This window comes from Miniopterus natalensis, chromosome 6 (genome assembly GCF_054644295.1).
Source record: "Miniopterus natalensis isolate mMinNat1 chromosome 6, mMinNat1.hap1, whole genome shotgun sequence".
Taxonomy (NCBI): Eukaryota; Metazoa; Chordata; class Mammalia; order Chiroptera; family Miniopteridae; genus Miniopterus; species Miniopterus natalensis.
The window spans coordinates 32,218,451-32,234,131 of NC_142086.1; positions in this window are offsets into that span (position 1 = coordinate 32,218,451).

Genomic DNA, 15,681 nt, shown 5'->3' on the forward strand with positions numbered 1-15,681 from the left:
GTATAATTATAAAATCTTCTTTGCCAAATCTAATTATGGCTTTCTCTCATCACTTTGTAGAGAGCACAGTACTTTGCAAGGTAACTGTTTAGGCAGCTGTCTTTATTTTATTTTTAATTCTCCTTTATGCTTAGCCAAAATCTATGTGACTATTATTTATCTCAATGATTCTATCCATTTAGAATTTTGGGGGAAAAATTTCAAAAGAACTCTTCCGGAGGCAGCCTTAAAACATTTAAACTTACTAATTTTATTTAGAACTGGTTATTAGGATGGAAGAAGGATGGGAGCACTCTGTGGGATTATGCCTCTCACCCGGGTTGACTTCAGTTGATTAACCAACCCTGTTTGAACACAGCTGTTCATCTCTAAATCCGTTTAAGTTTTGTTATTCATACACACTGCCTTGTCCTTTTCAGGAGGACATCTTAAGAGTGAGTTAATTAGAGAAACACTAACAAAGAAACTCCTCAAGTTTCAGTGATAAACAATAGAACTTGATTTTTTACTCAAATAAAAGTTGCAAATAGGTGTTTCCGGAAGGCAGAGGGTTCCCTTCCACATGCAGTCCAGGCACTGGGTTCCTTACATTCTGTGGCTCCTCCACCCCTTAGGTCCTGCTGGGTAAAATGCAGAGGAAGAGGGACTCCAGAGTCTTAAAATCTCTCTCTTGGAAATGATGCATATTATTTTTCACTCACATTTCATTGGCAAAAGCTTGTCACATGGCCACATGTAGAAGAAAGGAGTCTGAGAAATATAACCTTGAGCTTTGGTATCTTCAATGATAAAGTGAGCATGGTGATAACTATGTCATAAGGTATTTTTGAAAAGCTAAAATAGTGTGTGTAATACAGTTGTACTTCATGGGTTCTTAATAAGTCATAATGTACTGAATTGACTTAGATACCATGTGATATCTGGAATACATTCTAATTAATAAACGATTGATCAGGACTCTGGGGGCAGAGTCTGGGCAGGCACCTCCAGCGATATGGCAGAATACAGAGGGACACACTTAAGTTTGTTTCACAGTTACCTTTGTCACAGGTGGCTTTGTTAAACACTTTCTGAAATACAGATATATAATGTGTTTGGGGTGTTTCTCTGACTTAATATTCTAGTACAGGGATCTGCAAAGTTTGTAAAGAAACATAATAAACATTTTAGGTGTGCAGGTCATATGTTCTCTGTTGCCACAATCAACTCTGTCATCTAATGAGAAAGTTGCCTTAGACGTATACAAATGAATGAGTGTGACTGTGTAGCAATAAAACTTTATTTATGGACACTGAAATTTAAATGTTATATAATTTTCATAGGTTATAAAATATTCTAAAAATCTTTTTTTTCAACCATTTAAAAATGTAATAAACCTTCTTAGTTCTCAGGTCATATACAACACTAGGTTCTTTGCTAACCCCTGATCTAGCATCAGTCTTTCAAAAGGAAGTGAGATAAATATTATTATTTGATTTCAGGGAGTACTTGCTAAGTTTTAGTATTTTTTTATTCTTCCCCCAGAGTCGTGATTAATCATTTATTAATTAGAATGTACTCTAGATATCACACGGTATCTAAGTCAATTCAGTACATTATGATTACTAAAAACCCATGAAGTACAAGTGTATTACACACACTATTTTAGCTTTTCAAAAATACCTTATGACATAGTTATCACTGTGCTCACTTTACCATCGAAGATACCAAGGCTCAAAGTAGTTAAGAAGTATTTTGATCATATTTCACACAGCAAGAAATGGAAAACCCAGAATTCAAACCCAAGCTGAATAACAACCTTGTGCTCTTTTCACCACACCAAATTTTCCTGGCCTTAGAGGTGTGAGCTCATTAAAAGTTGAGACGTTTTTAATTCTCTCTCTTCACCTATGTTTGGTCTCTATTACATCTTTCTATGTGTATTTTATCTTCTACAACTTGAAAATAATACTCCTTTAATGGAGCCAAAACAGCACAGCCAAATGACAATGAATATAATAAGCAGTTCAGTATCAGGAAGAGTCACTTATTGTGAGTGGCTCTGAACTCATAATAATGCCTATTAGTGACAGAGGGAGCCGGAGAAAAGCCTCACAACAAAGAACACACATTCTCTCTGGGGAGAGAAGATAAAGAAAGGAAAGTCCACTTCAGCAGTTCTGCCCTTGAGCTCTGCAGAAGCCTAGGATTTGCTTGGCTACTAACTAGTATGACCTTGGGCAATAAACTTAACCTCTCAGCTTTGTAATCTCAAAATTGCTTATTGAATTTTATACTCTGCCCTTTTACAAAGGGACTTGAGGTACCATTGGTGAATCAAATTTAACACCTGTTTTGCAAAACTCACAAGGTTGATAATCAGCAAAAATTGCAAGTTAGGGTTATGTGAAAGTGCTTTTCGAGCGGCAGATACTTCACAAATGAAAGCTATTGTTATGACTATCCTAGATTTTCTCACTGATTATATTCAGTTAAGGCCACATCATACGGGTGCTCCTTTTATTGAATATAGAATCTTTACCGGGAGTAATGTTATTTGCCCCTTGTTATATAGATTTTAAATTAATGAAGTCATTAATCTCTGTTTATATTTGCCCTTTCAATGAAGATTTTCTTTAATAATAGTATATGTCTTCCCCAAGAGCAGAGATTACATTTCATAATAAATCTATGTCCTTGAAATACTGTATGAATTTCCAAGCATAGACATTAGTGAAAAATTATTTTGAAGGAGAAAAGTAACCATTTTACAGCTCATTGACCCTTCAGTGGTACTTTCACGGGGACGTTACAGGCAAGATGAGACGGCGCAGCATCAGCAGAACGGGTGAAATCAGTATCTGTCTACCAGAGCCTGTCCCCGTCTCGTGCAGTAAAATTCAGCAAAAGGAAAATTGATATGCACCGCATTAAATAACTTAACAACAAAGAGCTAGAGCAATTCTTTGTAGCAACACATCCTGCAACACACGAGCCTGTCCCCTGGCAGACTATTTCCTTTTAACCATTCGGGGCTGCTCACATTTCCGCTGCAGCTGGAGCACATCCCAAGGCCCTTCCTGCCTCTGAGGGGTTTGGCGCAGGGCCTCGCTGCTGTTCCACTTGGCTCCCCTCGAGGCATCTGATTTGTTGCTATGAGGATCGGTTCCATCTCTATTGTTGTCTTCATCATAAGGGAAAAATGACAGCTGTGCCACCTTTGATGTGTGCGGGGGACAGAAGGGAGCAGCGGATGCCATTCTTTATTTTCTGACACTAAACAGCTTAATTTGCACTTCAGGAGAACATAAACAAGGCAGATCTTCTTATTAAATAAAAATGCCACATTGTATTTAGGGAGCCCTCACCAAGATCTAACCAGATTTACCCTTCACCTAAATATCAGCAGAAAAACTTCAGCATTTAGAAATGCTAAAACAGGAATAATGATCGACTTCTGTTTTGCTATATCCATCAGAATCTAAAATGTTCATTTGCTTTGACCCAGCAATACAAATACTATGAATTTATTCAATAGACAGGCTGACAAATGTGCATCAAGAAATGTGTGTGAAGATTCACAATGCTGGGTCATAAAGGCCCCATGGCAGCAACAGCCCAAGGCTAAGGGACATTTACCCACTTTAGACAGAGAACTCGTCCACTTGTCCACTTCAGTCTCAGCTCAGCACTTTTTATTCACTGCTGATACCTTCTTGTTCTCTGCAGGTACTTATGCGTGTGACACAAAAATGCTTTTCAAAGGGCAACCGTCTCCACAACTACAGGATGTTGACCTGTTTGATTTTAATAGAGTAAGTAGTAAATATATAGAAATATGAAGAGAGAATAAATACCTAGAAGGACAAAATTAGAAATCCTTTTTTATCATTGCCACAAGTTCTCCATCCTCAAGTTTTCTAACTGTAATTATTGTTAACAGTGTTTATCTATCTATCTATCTATCTATCTATCTATCTATCTATCTATCTATCTATCTATCATCTATCTATCTATCTATCTATCTATCATCTATCTATCTATCTATCTATCATCTATCATCTATCTATCTATCATCTATCATCATCTATTTATATCTATCTATCATCTATCTATCTATCATCTATCTATCTATCTATCTATCTATCTATCTATCTATCTATCTATCTATCTATCATCTATCTATCATCTATCATCTATCTATCATCTATCTATCTATCTATCTATCTATCTATCTATCATCATCTATCTATCTATCATCTATCATCTATCTATCATCTATCTATCTATCTATCTATCTATCTATCTATCTATCTATCTATCTATCATCTATCTATCATCTATCTATCTATCTATCTATCTATCATCTATCTATCTATCATCTATCTATCATCTATCTATCTATCTATCTATCTATCTATCTATCTATCTATCTATCTATCTATCATCTATCTATCATCTATCTATCTATCTATCTATCTATCTATCTATCTATCTATCTATCTATCATCTATCTATCTATCATCTATCATCTATCTATCATCATCTATCTATCTATCTATCTATCTATCTATCTATCTATCTATCTATCTATCTATCTATCTAATCTATCATCTATCTATCATCTATCTATCTATCATCTATCTATCTATCTATCTATCTATCTATCTATCTATCTATCATCTATCTATCATCATCTATCTATCATCTATCATCTATCTATCATCTATCTATCTATCTATCATCTATCATCTATCTATCATCTATCTATCTATCAATCTATCATCATCTATCATCTATCTATCTATCTATCTATCTATCTATCTATCTATCTATCTATCTATCTATCTATCTATCTATCATTTATCATCTCATCTATCATCTATCTATCATCATCTATCTGTCATCTATCATCTATCATCTATCACCCATCATCATCTACTTATCATCTGTCTAAGCTATCATTATCTATCTCTTTTCAATATACATTTCTAAGTTTGTGTGTAGGTGTGCATGCATTTGTGCATGGTTTTCATAAATGGTATCAAAATACACATCATGTTCCATGATTTATTTATTTTGAAATAACAAATAAACCCCTTTCCATATGAATAAATATAAATTTGCCCCCACAATTTTGATAACAGCATAAGAGTCAGAATTTAAATTACATTAATTTAACCATTTCATCATTGGTACATATTTAGACTATTTAAAGAATAAAAAAACTGGAAACAGCCCCAATGATTAAAATTGTGTCAATCTTAATTGATAATGTTTGTATTACAAAATAATAAGTACATTGAATGTATTTTTCCATTCACACACATTTTTCTGTCTCTCACTTGCCCTCTTTTTAAGATTCAAAATTGCAATACAATATGGTGAAATATGCTTGGTTATATTGAAAATCCTCTCTATTAAATCAAACAAACAAAAATGTCAAGTTGTAGAAAATCATATAGATAAATAAATAAAAGGATTTGTTTGTTTCTGCTCTGAGTTTTGGAAATCACAGATCTTTCTCTCTCCCACCTCTCTCCCATACTATCCCTTCCTCCCATTTTTTTAGTTTTGTTTTCTCTTTATATTAGCCTCATTTCAGGCTTACATTGTCTTTCTCTGGTGATCCAAGAGGAAACAAAGAAATCCTCTCTACTAGTTTTTATATATAGAATCTGATCCGCTAATGCTGTAAACAAAAGGCTGGATGCTGTGGTTGGTTGTCAATACTATTTAACTGTACTGAGTTAAATAGTATCCCCTAAAATGGCATGTCTTCCTGGAACCTCAGAATATGATTTTATCTGGATATAGGACCATTGTTGATGTAATTATTTAAGAAGAGGTCACAATGGAGTACGGCTTTTAATATGACTGGTGTCCTTATGAGAAGAGGCACAGAGACAGATGTGCACAAAGGGAAAACCATGTGAAGTCATGCAGGAGGGACACCATGTGATGAGGGGGGCAGAGATTGGAGTGATGCATATTTCTAAGCCAAGGATTGCCAGCAACCACTAGACACTAGGAATATAACATGGAAAAGGTTCTTCTTCTGAGGCCCCAAGAAGGAACCAACACTGCCAACCCTTAATTTTGGACTTCTGGTCTCCAGAACTATGATCAAAAAAATGACTGTTGTTGTAAGCCACCCAGTTTGTGGTACTTTGTTATGGCAGCCCTAGGAAATGAAAATACCCACCGAAACCACACAAGTGGGAGAGAGGCAGTTCTTCAAATAATGACGATGCTATTACAGAATTACTAAGAAGGACATATTAAGCAAACCAAACAAAACCAAAACAAACAAATGGATACCACGGACAAAAACATAATTAAGATGACCTGGTGGTACACCCTTGAAATTCTTCCAAAGCACTTTTCAATTTCCATATAGCTATGTTTATTAATTTAATATTTTTACCCCACCTACGTCCACAAACAATTTGAGGGAAATAGTATTGGGGTGCTCTCAGTGACACAAGATAAACATTCCAGTGTTATTTTCAGTTCCACAAACATAAAAAATAACAACATAATAAAAACACAAATTTATATAAGAAAAAAGAGCCAAATGATAATAGAAGGTAGAAGAGGTGGAATGATTTTAGTGGAACACATCACTTAAAGCTGCACTTCTTGGTATTTGTCATCAAACAGAAAATCTAGTCCATACAACTCTCATTACTCAATGAAAAAAGAGTACCTGACTGTTTAAAAAGAGACAAGCTTTTTCCCAATCCACAAGAGCAAATGTTTATTTCAGTAAATCAGAATTAAACTAGCTCTCAGGAAATAAAAACTCAGTCTCAAATTAAATTCCAGAAGCGAGAGAAAATTAAATCTGGAGGAAAGGAACACCTTCCAAAACTTCAAACCATCACTTTAGTTTTTGATACATTGTATTTGACAGTACAAAAAAAAAAAATTATTAACTACAGCAGGACTTAAAATCAAATGATCAAAATAAAAGATAACAAGCAGACAATAGACATAGAGCCACAGGGGAACTAGCTATTGCAGTGATCCATCTGAGATCCTAAAATAACTGTGATTAATGGGCGTTAGAATGTAAAGGGCAAGATGGAGAGTTCCAGGTGAACACAAGGGCCAGATTTTGAGAAATTTTAAAAATAGGCCAGTCGAGGTAGTGACTGTACCTTTGCAGAAGAAAGATGGAGTCTAGGTGATACTGTAAGAAGACTTCTGTAGGTGCTGCTATTGTGTGATTTCCTGAACTGGCTGATGATTCTATGGGTGTGTTTCTTCTCTGAAATTTACAGAGTGGTATATATTCTGTATATATATTATACTTTAATTTAAAAAGATTTTTTTTTTTTCATGTACAGACTGGAGCATGTTGAATAAATGCATATTCTAGTGTTCATTGAAAGGAGCTAAATTTATAGCTTGCGGTGATGTTTAGACGTGCATGCAATTTGGGGAGAGAGGTCCAATGTCTTGCTCAAGGGTAAATGATGAATAGGTAGAAAAGAAAGATTATAGCCTAGTGTAGAAACTCAGTAAGTATTTATTAAAAGAATGAATGAACTTTCTTTTTATTCTTCCTGCTGAAAAAGATGGTACACATACAGGACTGAATAAAAAAAATAAACATTTATTTTTCAGATCCCCTTAGGGTGCCCAGTTCTTTTACATATAGGGACAGAACAAATTGTATAGTATTTAAATTAGGAGAAAAGAAGTAATCTTTTCATATTAGCCCCTGCCTTTGATTTACTATGTGTTTTCTGGGAAATTTATTTTCTCCTGCTTTTCTGAAAAAGCACCATACATATTCCTTGACTTACAGCCACACAGAGATCAGCGAGTGGGGATGTCCTATTTCGGATCTTGCCGATGGTAACTGTGTGGGCATGTGGAGCAGTATTCTTAACATTCCATATCAATGTCCAAGTCAGTTAACACTAAAAGCATGATTTAAGAGATTTTCAAGAATGAACAGGCTCTATTTCTATTGTTTTTTAAGGCAAGCCCAGACAGTCTCTTATTTTGATTGAGGATCATAAGTATTGACAGAAAGAAAGCCTAATGGCCTATTTGGGAACCACAAGTTGAGTGAAATTTCCCTTTCCACCATCTTAAATGAAGGGCTCCCTCCGGGGTTCAATATATATTTCCAGTGGGGTTAAAGTGAGTACTTTAATAACATTCTAAAGGAAAAATCAGCACTCTTTCTCATTCTGCTTCATAAAAAATTCACAAAAGGATCAGCTTAGAGAAAATAAAGATTAAATAATTGTGACTGGGTTGCATGCCAGGAAAACATGTCACATGCATACACTCGTTCCACAAATACGGAGAGCCCCTGTTGTTTGCGAGTGAAATTATATGGCTCCCCCAACTCTCTGCACTTCAATACACACAGCACTAAGCTAGTAACAGTACAAAATGACTGTAGACAAAATACTAACAAGAAATGACAATGAAGTGTATGATTAAAAGTACAAATTGGATGTTCATCAGGGAAGATATGGAAGAAGGAATCACAAATTAAACTGGAGCTTGGGAGGTTGCAGGAAGTTGGATAAACAGGGCAAAGGCCTTTGATTTTCCTTTCTTTTAAAGGTGAAGAAGCAGCTTATGAGAACCCATATGCATGGTGAGTTTTGAGGAGCATATTGAGATAACTTCAGCTGGAGCAGAGACTATAAAAAGAGAGGCATGGAAAACAAAGCTGGAAAAAGTTTTAAGGAAAAACTATTTATACAAGGTTAAGGAATGCGTCTGGATTTTAGACAAAATGACATGATGTAGTAACTTGGACTAAGAAAAAATCACAAGCTTTGAAGAGACTTGGATTTTAGTCTCAGCTCTCTTAAATATGTACAACTCTCTATTTCCTGCTTATAAAAAGAAGATAATAATATCTATAGGTTTATTATGAGTCTTAACTATAATAATATGTAGAAAGTGGCTAAACTATATAAACCCTTAATACTTATTAAAACATCATCCAACTCTTCCATTTTATACCTTTTGTAGTTGAATGTCATAAAATATTTGAGTTGGCTAATGGCCTTGATAAAGACAGTGTATGAGGAGAGTAAATCTGACAGCAATTTGCAGGAAGTCTTAGAGGAAAGGAAACTAGATAGTAAGCCATTTTATTGGGATGGGGAGTTTTATTGGGGTGGGAAGTTTTATTGGGGTGGGGAGTTTGAACCTCTTTTAGAAAATGTGTACATAATATAGATCCTCTGGGGAGGGCTACATGGACTTCTATCAAAATAGTCCCTAAATCCCCAAAAGATTAAAAATCCTTGTGTATATTACAGAAGATGCTAGTCTAGGAGAAACTAAAGAAAAAAGTGGAATATAATAAATAATATTTAATTATTATATATGTGAATTAAATTAAGAATTGAAAATAACACTGAAATGTTAATCTTGTCATTGGGAGCATCATGATACCATTTTCAGAGACAGGGGAGTCAGTTTGGACGGGAAGTTTATATGTTTGGCTTTAAGCATTTTAAATGCTAGGTATTTGCCAGAATTGCTAAGTAAAATCCTGACTAAATAGCCTGGACTTGGGATGCAGGTCAGGGCTGGAGATAAAAATAGTTTAAGACAGAGCTTTCAGATAATACTTTTTCCTGTTTGATTTTAAGAATATGTTTATTAAAGCTTGGGAAACTGAAACAAGGAAAGACTTAAGGTAGAAGAAACAACAGTAGAGAATCTAGGCTGGGCTACTTTGGCTCCTTGGAAAATCAGAGGAAAGGGGCCTTGGAGACAGGTTCAGGGGATTATCCCAGGACAAGAGCTGCCACTGCCCATTGTTCCCCTGGTTGCAAGTCTTGTGGGGTCCCTTAGAGTTTAGGAGATGTATGCCTGAGAGGGAATAAAAGTGTGGGCATCCTCCTGAGAGGGAGAAAAAACTCTGGGTCCTTCATCCTAAGGATTTTAAAGTCTGAGAGTTTAGGGGAGGTCTTAGGGGAGTATCTTGATAGACTATTCATCTGCTTTATGCTGATGCACCAAAATGAGATTCATTCCCTTAACTTCATCATCCTTGGGCGTGGTTGGCACAAATTGCACTAATTGGATTTCTGCTATCAAGTTCCTTGGATAGGTTGATTTAAGCTATTTACCCTCTGGTAGAGGAGAATTGTAAACTATTTACTCCTAGATGTCCTTGGTTAAGAAACACAGGATTTTGCAGTCCTAGATGGCTGTAAACTGCTTGGCCACTTAACTGTCTGTTTCTCTATTCGACTTGTCTTGGCTTAGTGGTCTGTCCCATTCCCCCCTCAGTGATTTCCATCCCTGAAGCCTTTTAGGGGTGATGAAGGGGGACAGTCTGTCTCCAGTAACTTCTTCCTGAAGACAGGGGTGTGGTCCCTTACTATATGGGAGACAAAGGAATATCTGAGACTGGAACAGTGAGGTGTTAGCTGATTTATCAGAAGTAGGGATAGGGAGGAATCTCTGAGGCAGCGCCATCTTGATATGGAATCGTTGTATCCAGAAGTGGAGTTAGTAGAATGCTCCATGTCATTGATCCAATTATGTAGTCCTGAGAATAAATCAGTACAGTTAATTGTTGAGTCTTATTTCAGGAGGCAGTGATCAGATGGGCTTCCAGGTATTTAATAAGAGGTATGCCTAATGAAAACAAAAGAAAAAACAAAGGCTAATGATTAGGGCAAATTGTAAACCAGTTTCTGAGTCTGTAAGGCTGTCAATCGAGAAGATTTTTATATGTAAGGCTCAAAGTTTCTTCTGCTGTAATGAAAGCAAGCAGTGACAATCTGATAGATCCTCCTTACACGCAGTTTGAATATTTCTGGTGATGTAAACTCTGCATGGTTTACACAGCATCAGTTACTAAGATTGTTTAAATAGAGCTGTTGTGGCGATTTCTCAAGGTTATATTAAGTCCTTTGGCTGTAATTTGCAAGTACAAACCTAAGAAAAAACTTTTTTAGTTCTCAATAATTCCAAGCTCAGATGATATTTCTGCTGCAAGAGGCCAGGGGATGCATAAAGTCATGGATATAATGAGACAACTTTTGGGAGCATATTCTAAGATATGGAAATAATTTCTAAAAATTTTTGCAGTACCCCTCCTCAAATTGTTATGCACACTTGCAATGAAGTGTTATGAAATAGAAAATGAATACAATTTTAAAAGTAAAACACAGGATGGAAGGAACCTGCATCAATTCACTGATGCTGCCAGGAGTAGTTGGGAGAAAAACTGTGAGGAGACTGCCACAGACAGAGGTTAATTTTCTGAAAGTGTGAAAATAAAGTAAAACAAAATAAAATGAGCAGAAGAACCAGGACTAGGTATTTGATAACCCAGAGTTAGATGGTAGGAGAAGATCTAATTAAGGACAACTTGTCAAAAAGCAAGTAGAGGTATGGACCTGAACAATAGTGTCAGAAACCTGGAAAGAGGGAATGTGAAGAATTGCTTCTCAACAGTGTCCAGTGCAGCAGGGAAGTCATATAAAATGAGGAGTCACTGGGCATAAGTGTCCTCTTCCTAAACAAGCCTGTGAGTAATGTTTCAATGTTAAGGTTGTATGTAAACATGCTCAGGTCGTGTTCTAGAATAAGGGTTAATGCAGAAACTTTTCTACTGGTAGGAAGCCCTTCAAGAGATCAATAATCAATCATAAATGTGAAAGCCTTAGGCAGATCATTTATTTTGCATGCTTTTTACTCTGCTCATCACAGCAGTGTGCGATTCAAATCTTAGAATCTGACAATCTCATCCACTTCAGACTCAATTAGAAATTGAATACTGTCGAGAATGAAATAATTTATAATCTCAAATCTTAGCTCTTTAGGATAATGATGGTATAAATCAATTTTTGTTGTTGTTACAGAAGTGGCTCAAACACCCAGAGCTCTGTTATCTGGCCTCCTACATTAATCAAGATAAAACAAACAACCAAATAAAAAAAAGTGAAAAACAAACAGTCCAGAAAATCTATTATTATTATTATTGTTATTGTTGGCTTAGGAAAACAACACTATCACTGTCATTTTTTAAGTTGGTAAAAGTTCAAACATGCAATAAAAGCACTGCAGGAAGGCACTGCATTAAAAGGAAATGCTCATAATATAGTCACACTGCCTAATTTTCATGCCATTTCTCCAAAAAAAGGTAAAGAGTAAATGAGCAACCCTTTGGCCAGTGGCTGTTTGGGGGTAGGAGCAAGAATTAAGCTAGAATTCAGGTCCTGCTTCTACCGCTTTTCTCTTGTGACTTGTGCAAGTGACGTTCGTCCCATGCATCTCTGTTGGTCTGTAAAAGGATTCGGACGATATCTCCTCAACCCAGTTTACCAGTCTGGGCCTCAGTGTAATAATGTATGATTATTACATAGCACTTATATCTTTCTTCAAATATGTATTGTGAGGATTATACTTAATAACATCTGTACATGTGATTAGTATATGCTGTAGGATCAGTTTATGTTGTTTCTTACATTCTCTTTTACCTTAGGAATCTTTCAGAACAATCCAATGACCACTAGGTAGTACTTTAGGCATTCATATGCAATAAAATGAGGGGGAGAGAGAGAGACTGAAAAAGAAATGAGAGAGAGAGAGTGAGATCAAAAAAGAGATGACTTTCATTAGGAGGCTATAATGAAAGACCACAGAGAGGAGGAAGCCTGGACTGAAGATGGCTTAATGGCAGATACTAAAGAAAGACAAAATGTGGAAATTATGCAGCTTCAGAAATGAATGAGATATTAGCATGGATGCTTATCACATTTGAAAGCATCTTAAAGTCTTTGCGATTAAGACAGCCACAGTTGAGATACACATATCTTGTCTAAAACTATCTTACATGAAAATGGCAAACTAAAATAGCATTTAAAGTGACATCTAATTGTTAAAAATATCGATAATTCTGATTTTTTTAATAAGTAAGACAGAATTCCCTTTTAGATAAGATTATAAAGGGACATTTGTGCAAGAGGACACTTTATTTTTTGTCAGGCAAAAAAAGTACAATTGGTTTCAAATGTTTTGGACTCTGATCCATGTATTTACAAAGCATAAAATAATATTTAACTATGTTATGTAAAATACATGCTGATATTTTCTATTCTAAATAGCTTGCTCAACTTGCTAATAAGGCATGTCCTGTACTTTTGAAAAAATAGATAAGTAAGCAAAAACAAAAACTTTACTTCTTTATTAATTCTTTTTATTATCAATACTAAGTGCAATGGTATTGAAAATGAACACTAGTTTTTAAAATTCTATTAATAAATATATTTATTAATCAGAATCCACTTTAGATAGTACTTTGATATATATTCTATTCAAGTTATATAATTAGATATAAATTTCTTTCTGAGGTTGGATTGTATTAATTAGTGGGATAGCATTTCATGCATCACCCAAGAATCAACATCAGACTAAGGTAGGTCATTTGTTATGAAAGCTATCAGGTGTGAGAATAATGGATATTACAAAAGATCACCTCAGTCAGGAAACAATAAACAGACAGACAGACAAACAAACAAAACACCTCAAAGTGCATGTGCTTTGGGTTTATTGTGCAAAAAAAAGAAAAAAAAAGTCCATCTTATGAGGCTCTAGCTTAGTTTTCCCTTTAATTCCAGAGCTCAATGTCAATTATTTGAATTAGTTTGTGGTAAATAATAGAAATATATTTGAAATGAATCATAATTGGAGGGTTTTATTATCATCAAGTGTTTCTAGATGTTTTATAAATTTCTCTTTAGAGAAACTTTTAATCAGTTTAGGGATTCTGATACTGATAAGTGGGAGGTGCAAACTATAAATATAAATGAGGAAAGATTTAAATACCAATGAGTGGTGCTAATATAAGGAAAAGAGTATCATGCTTCCAAAGGAAGGAACCCACTTTATTGTGTGCTCATAAAAGGAACTGGAGTTATGGATTGAATGTCTATTCATCTCAGGTTTTCCCAAGTAACATTGTTTTTTAATATTTTGTCCATTTATCAGATTATTTTCAGAGTTTATACTCCAAATTTTGCCTCAAGAATATTGGGATGCTGTTTGTAGGTTTACAAGAGTAAAAGCATTTATCTATTTTTATTCCATTTAACCCAACTTGTGGAGTAGATAAAGCCAAGAGTGATATTGATTTAAGAAAGGAGAAAGTTTGGAGTATAGGACCAGAGTCCTAATCAAAATGGTAAAGTAGTTGTATTTTGTCCTGGGATTGACTCCCCTTTCCTTTCTGTACCCTTTGTCCACCTTACAGGACAATCTAAATCCATCATCCCCACCACCATCATAGACTCTGAGGTGAAACATGCAAGTGTTTCAATTCAAAGTTTATTGCTTATAGGTACTTGAATTTAAACAGATTACAGTTCTTCCTACATTTTGTATATTTGGATTAAATTCAAATTTATATAAGATTTATAAATAACTTTTAAATTCAAATTTAACTGGGTATCCTTATATTTTTCTTAATTTGGCAATTTGGCATAATTGCTAGCATGATCCACTTAGCATGGCCCTTGTCATATCATAGGAGAAATAATAATCTCCAGAAGCAGAAATTTGTGGCAGAAGAAGAAAAGCTTTTGTAGATAGATTTGGATTCAAATTCTGTTTCTACTAGAATTTTATTTTGGGCATGATTTTCATGAGGTCTGAGTCTGACCTTCCTAAGACGGTATCATGTAATAGAGACAGCATCTCTACTTGCTCTTCACCATCACTATTACTCTGCTCTCAGCTGGCTCTTTGGAGATGAACACACTTACATTGTAACAGAAGGCACTAGGATCCTCTACCTAAACTTCTAGAAAGGAAGGGCTTTCCATGCTCATCTTTTTGGTAGCTTATCATCTAGTCCCACTACTCCCCCAGATGAAGATACCTAAGAGAAGGCTCCTGTCTACATCACCTTCTTTTTTCTAAACATGTGGGCAAGGGAAATCCCCTGGAGCACTGAGGGTGATGGGCAGAAGTTCAATAATCTATCATGAGTGCTAACATGCCTGCCATCTACATTATGCTGGGTAGCCAGAGTTCCAAGACACATAGGATATTTACATAACAACATTTGTTCATGATTTGGGCAGTGATTTTGCATGGTATGTTCCGTAGGTTGTCCCTCATATATTGTGTGAAGCTGCAACAAAGGCAGCGCTTTTGCCCAGCATTCCCACGAATCCCTGCCTGTGCAGCTGTGATGCATTGCCACAGTGATGTGTATCTCAGATTTATTCTGAACAAATCTGTACCTTTAGCATACCCCAGCAAAAGTACTCAAGGGAGTTCAGATCTGGCGAGTATGCAACCCAGGACACGTGGCCATATCGGCTATGCATATTTGCAAATTATCAGTTAATTAGTTCCTTACTCACTCTAGCATAACTGGGTGGTAGACGATCCTATCGGGGCCCCTGTAAGTGACCTTCCCCTAGTTTGTCAACTGCAGGCTTTAATCGATCACTTAATATCACTTGGTTTTGTAAACGTTTACTTATGTTTCTAGACTTTGTGACCAAATCGTAGCTGACATTTATTGCTAATATACACATATATGTGCTTTGCCACTTAAACTTATAGCAATCCTAAGAGATATCATTATTATCTATTTTACAGATGAGAAACCTGAAGCAAAGAGAGGTTATAGAACTCGTCCAGTATTGCATAGTTAATAATCGGTGGAGCCAGGCTTTCAACTCAGCA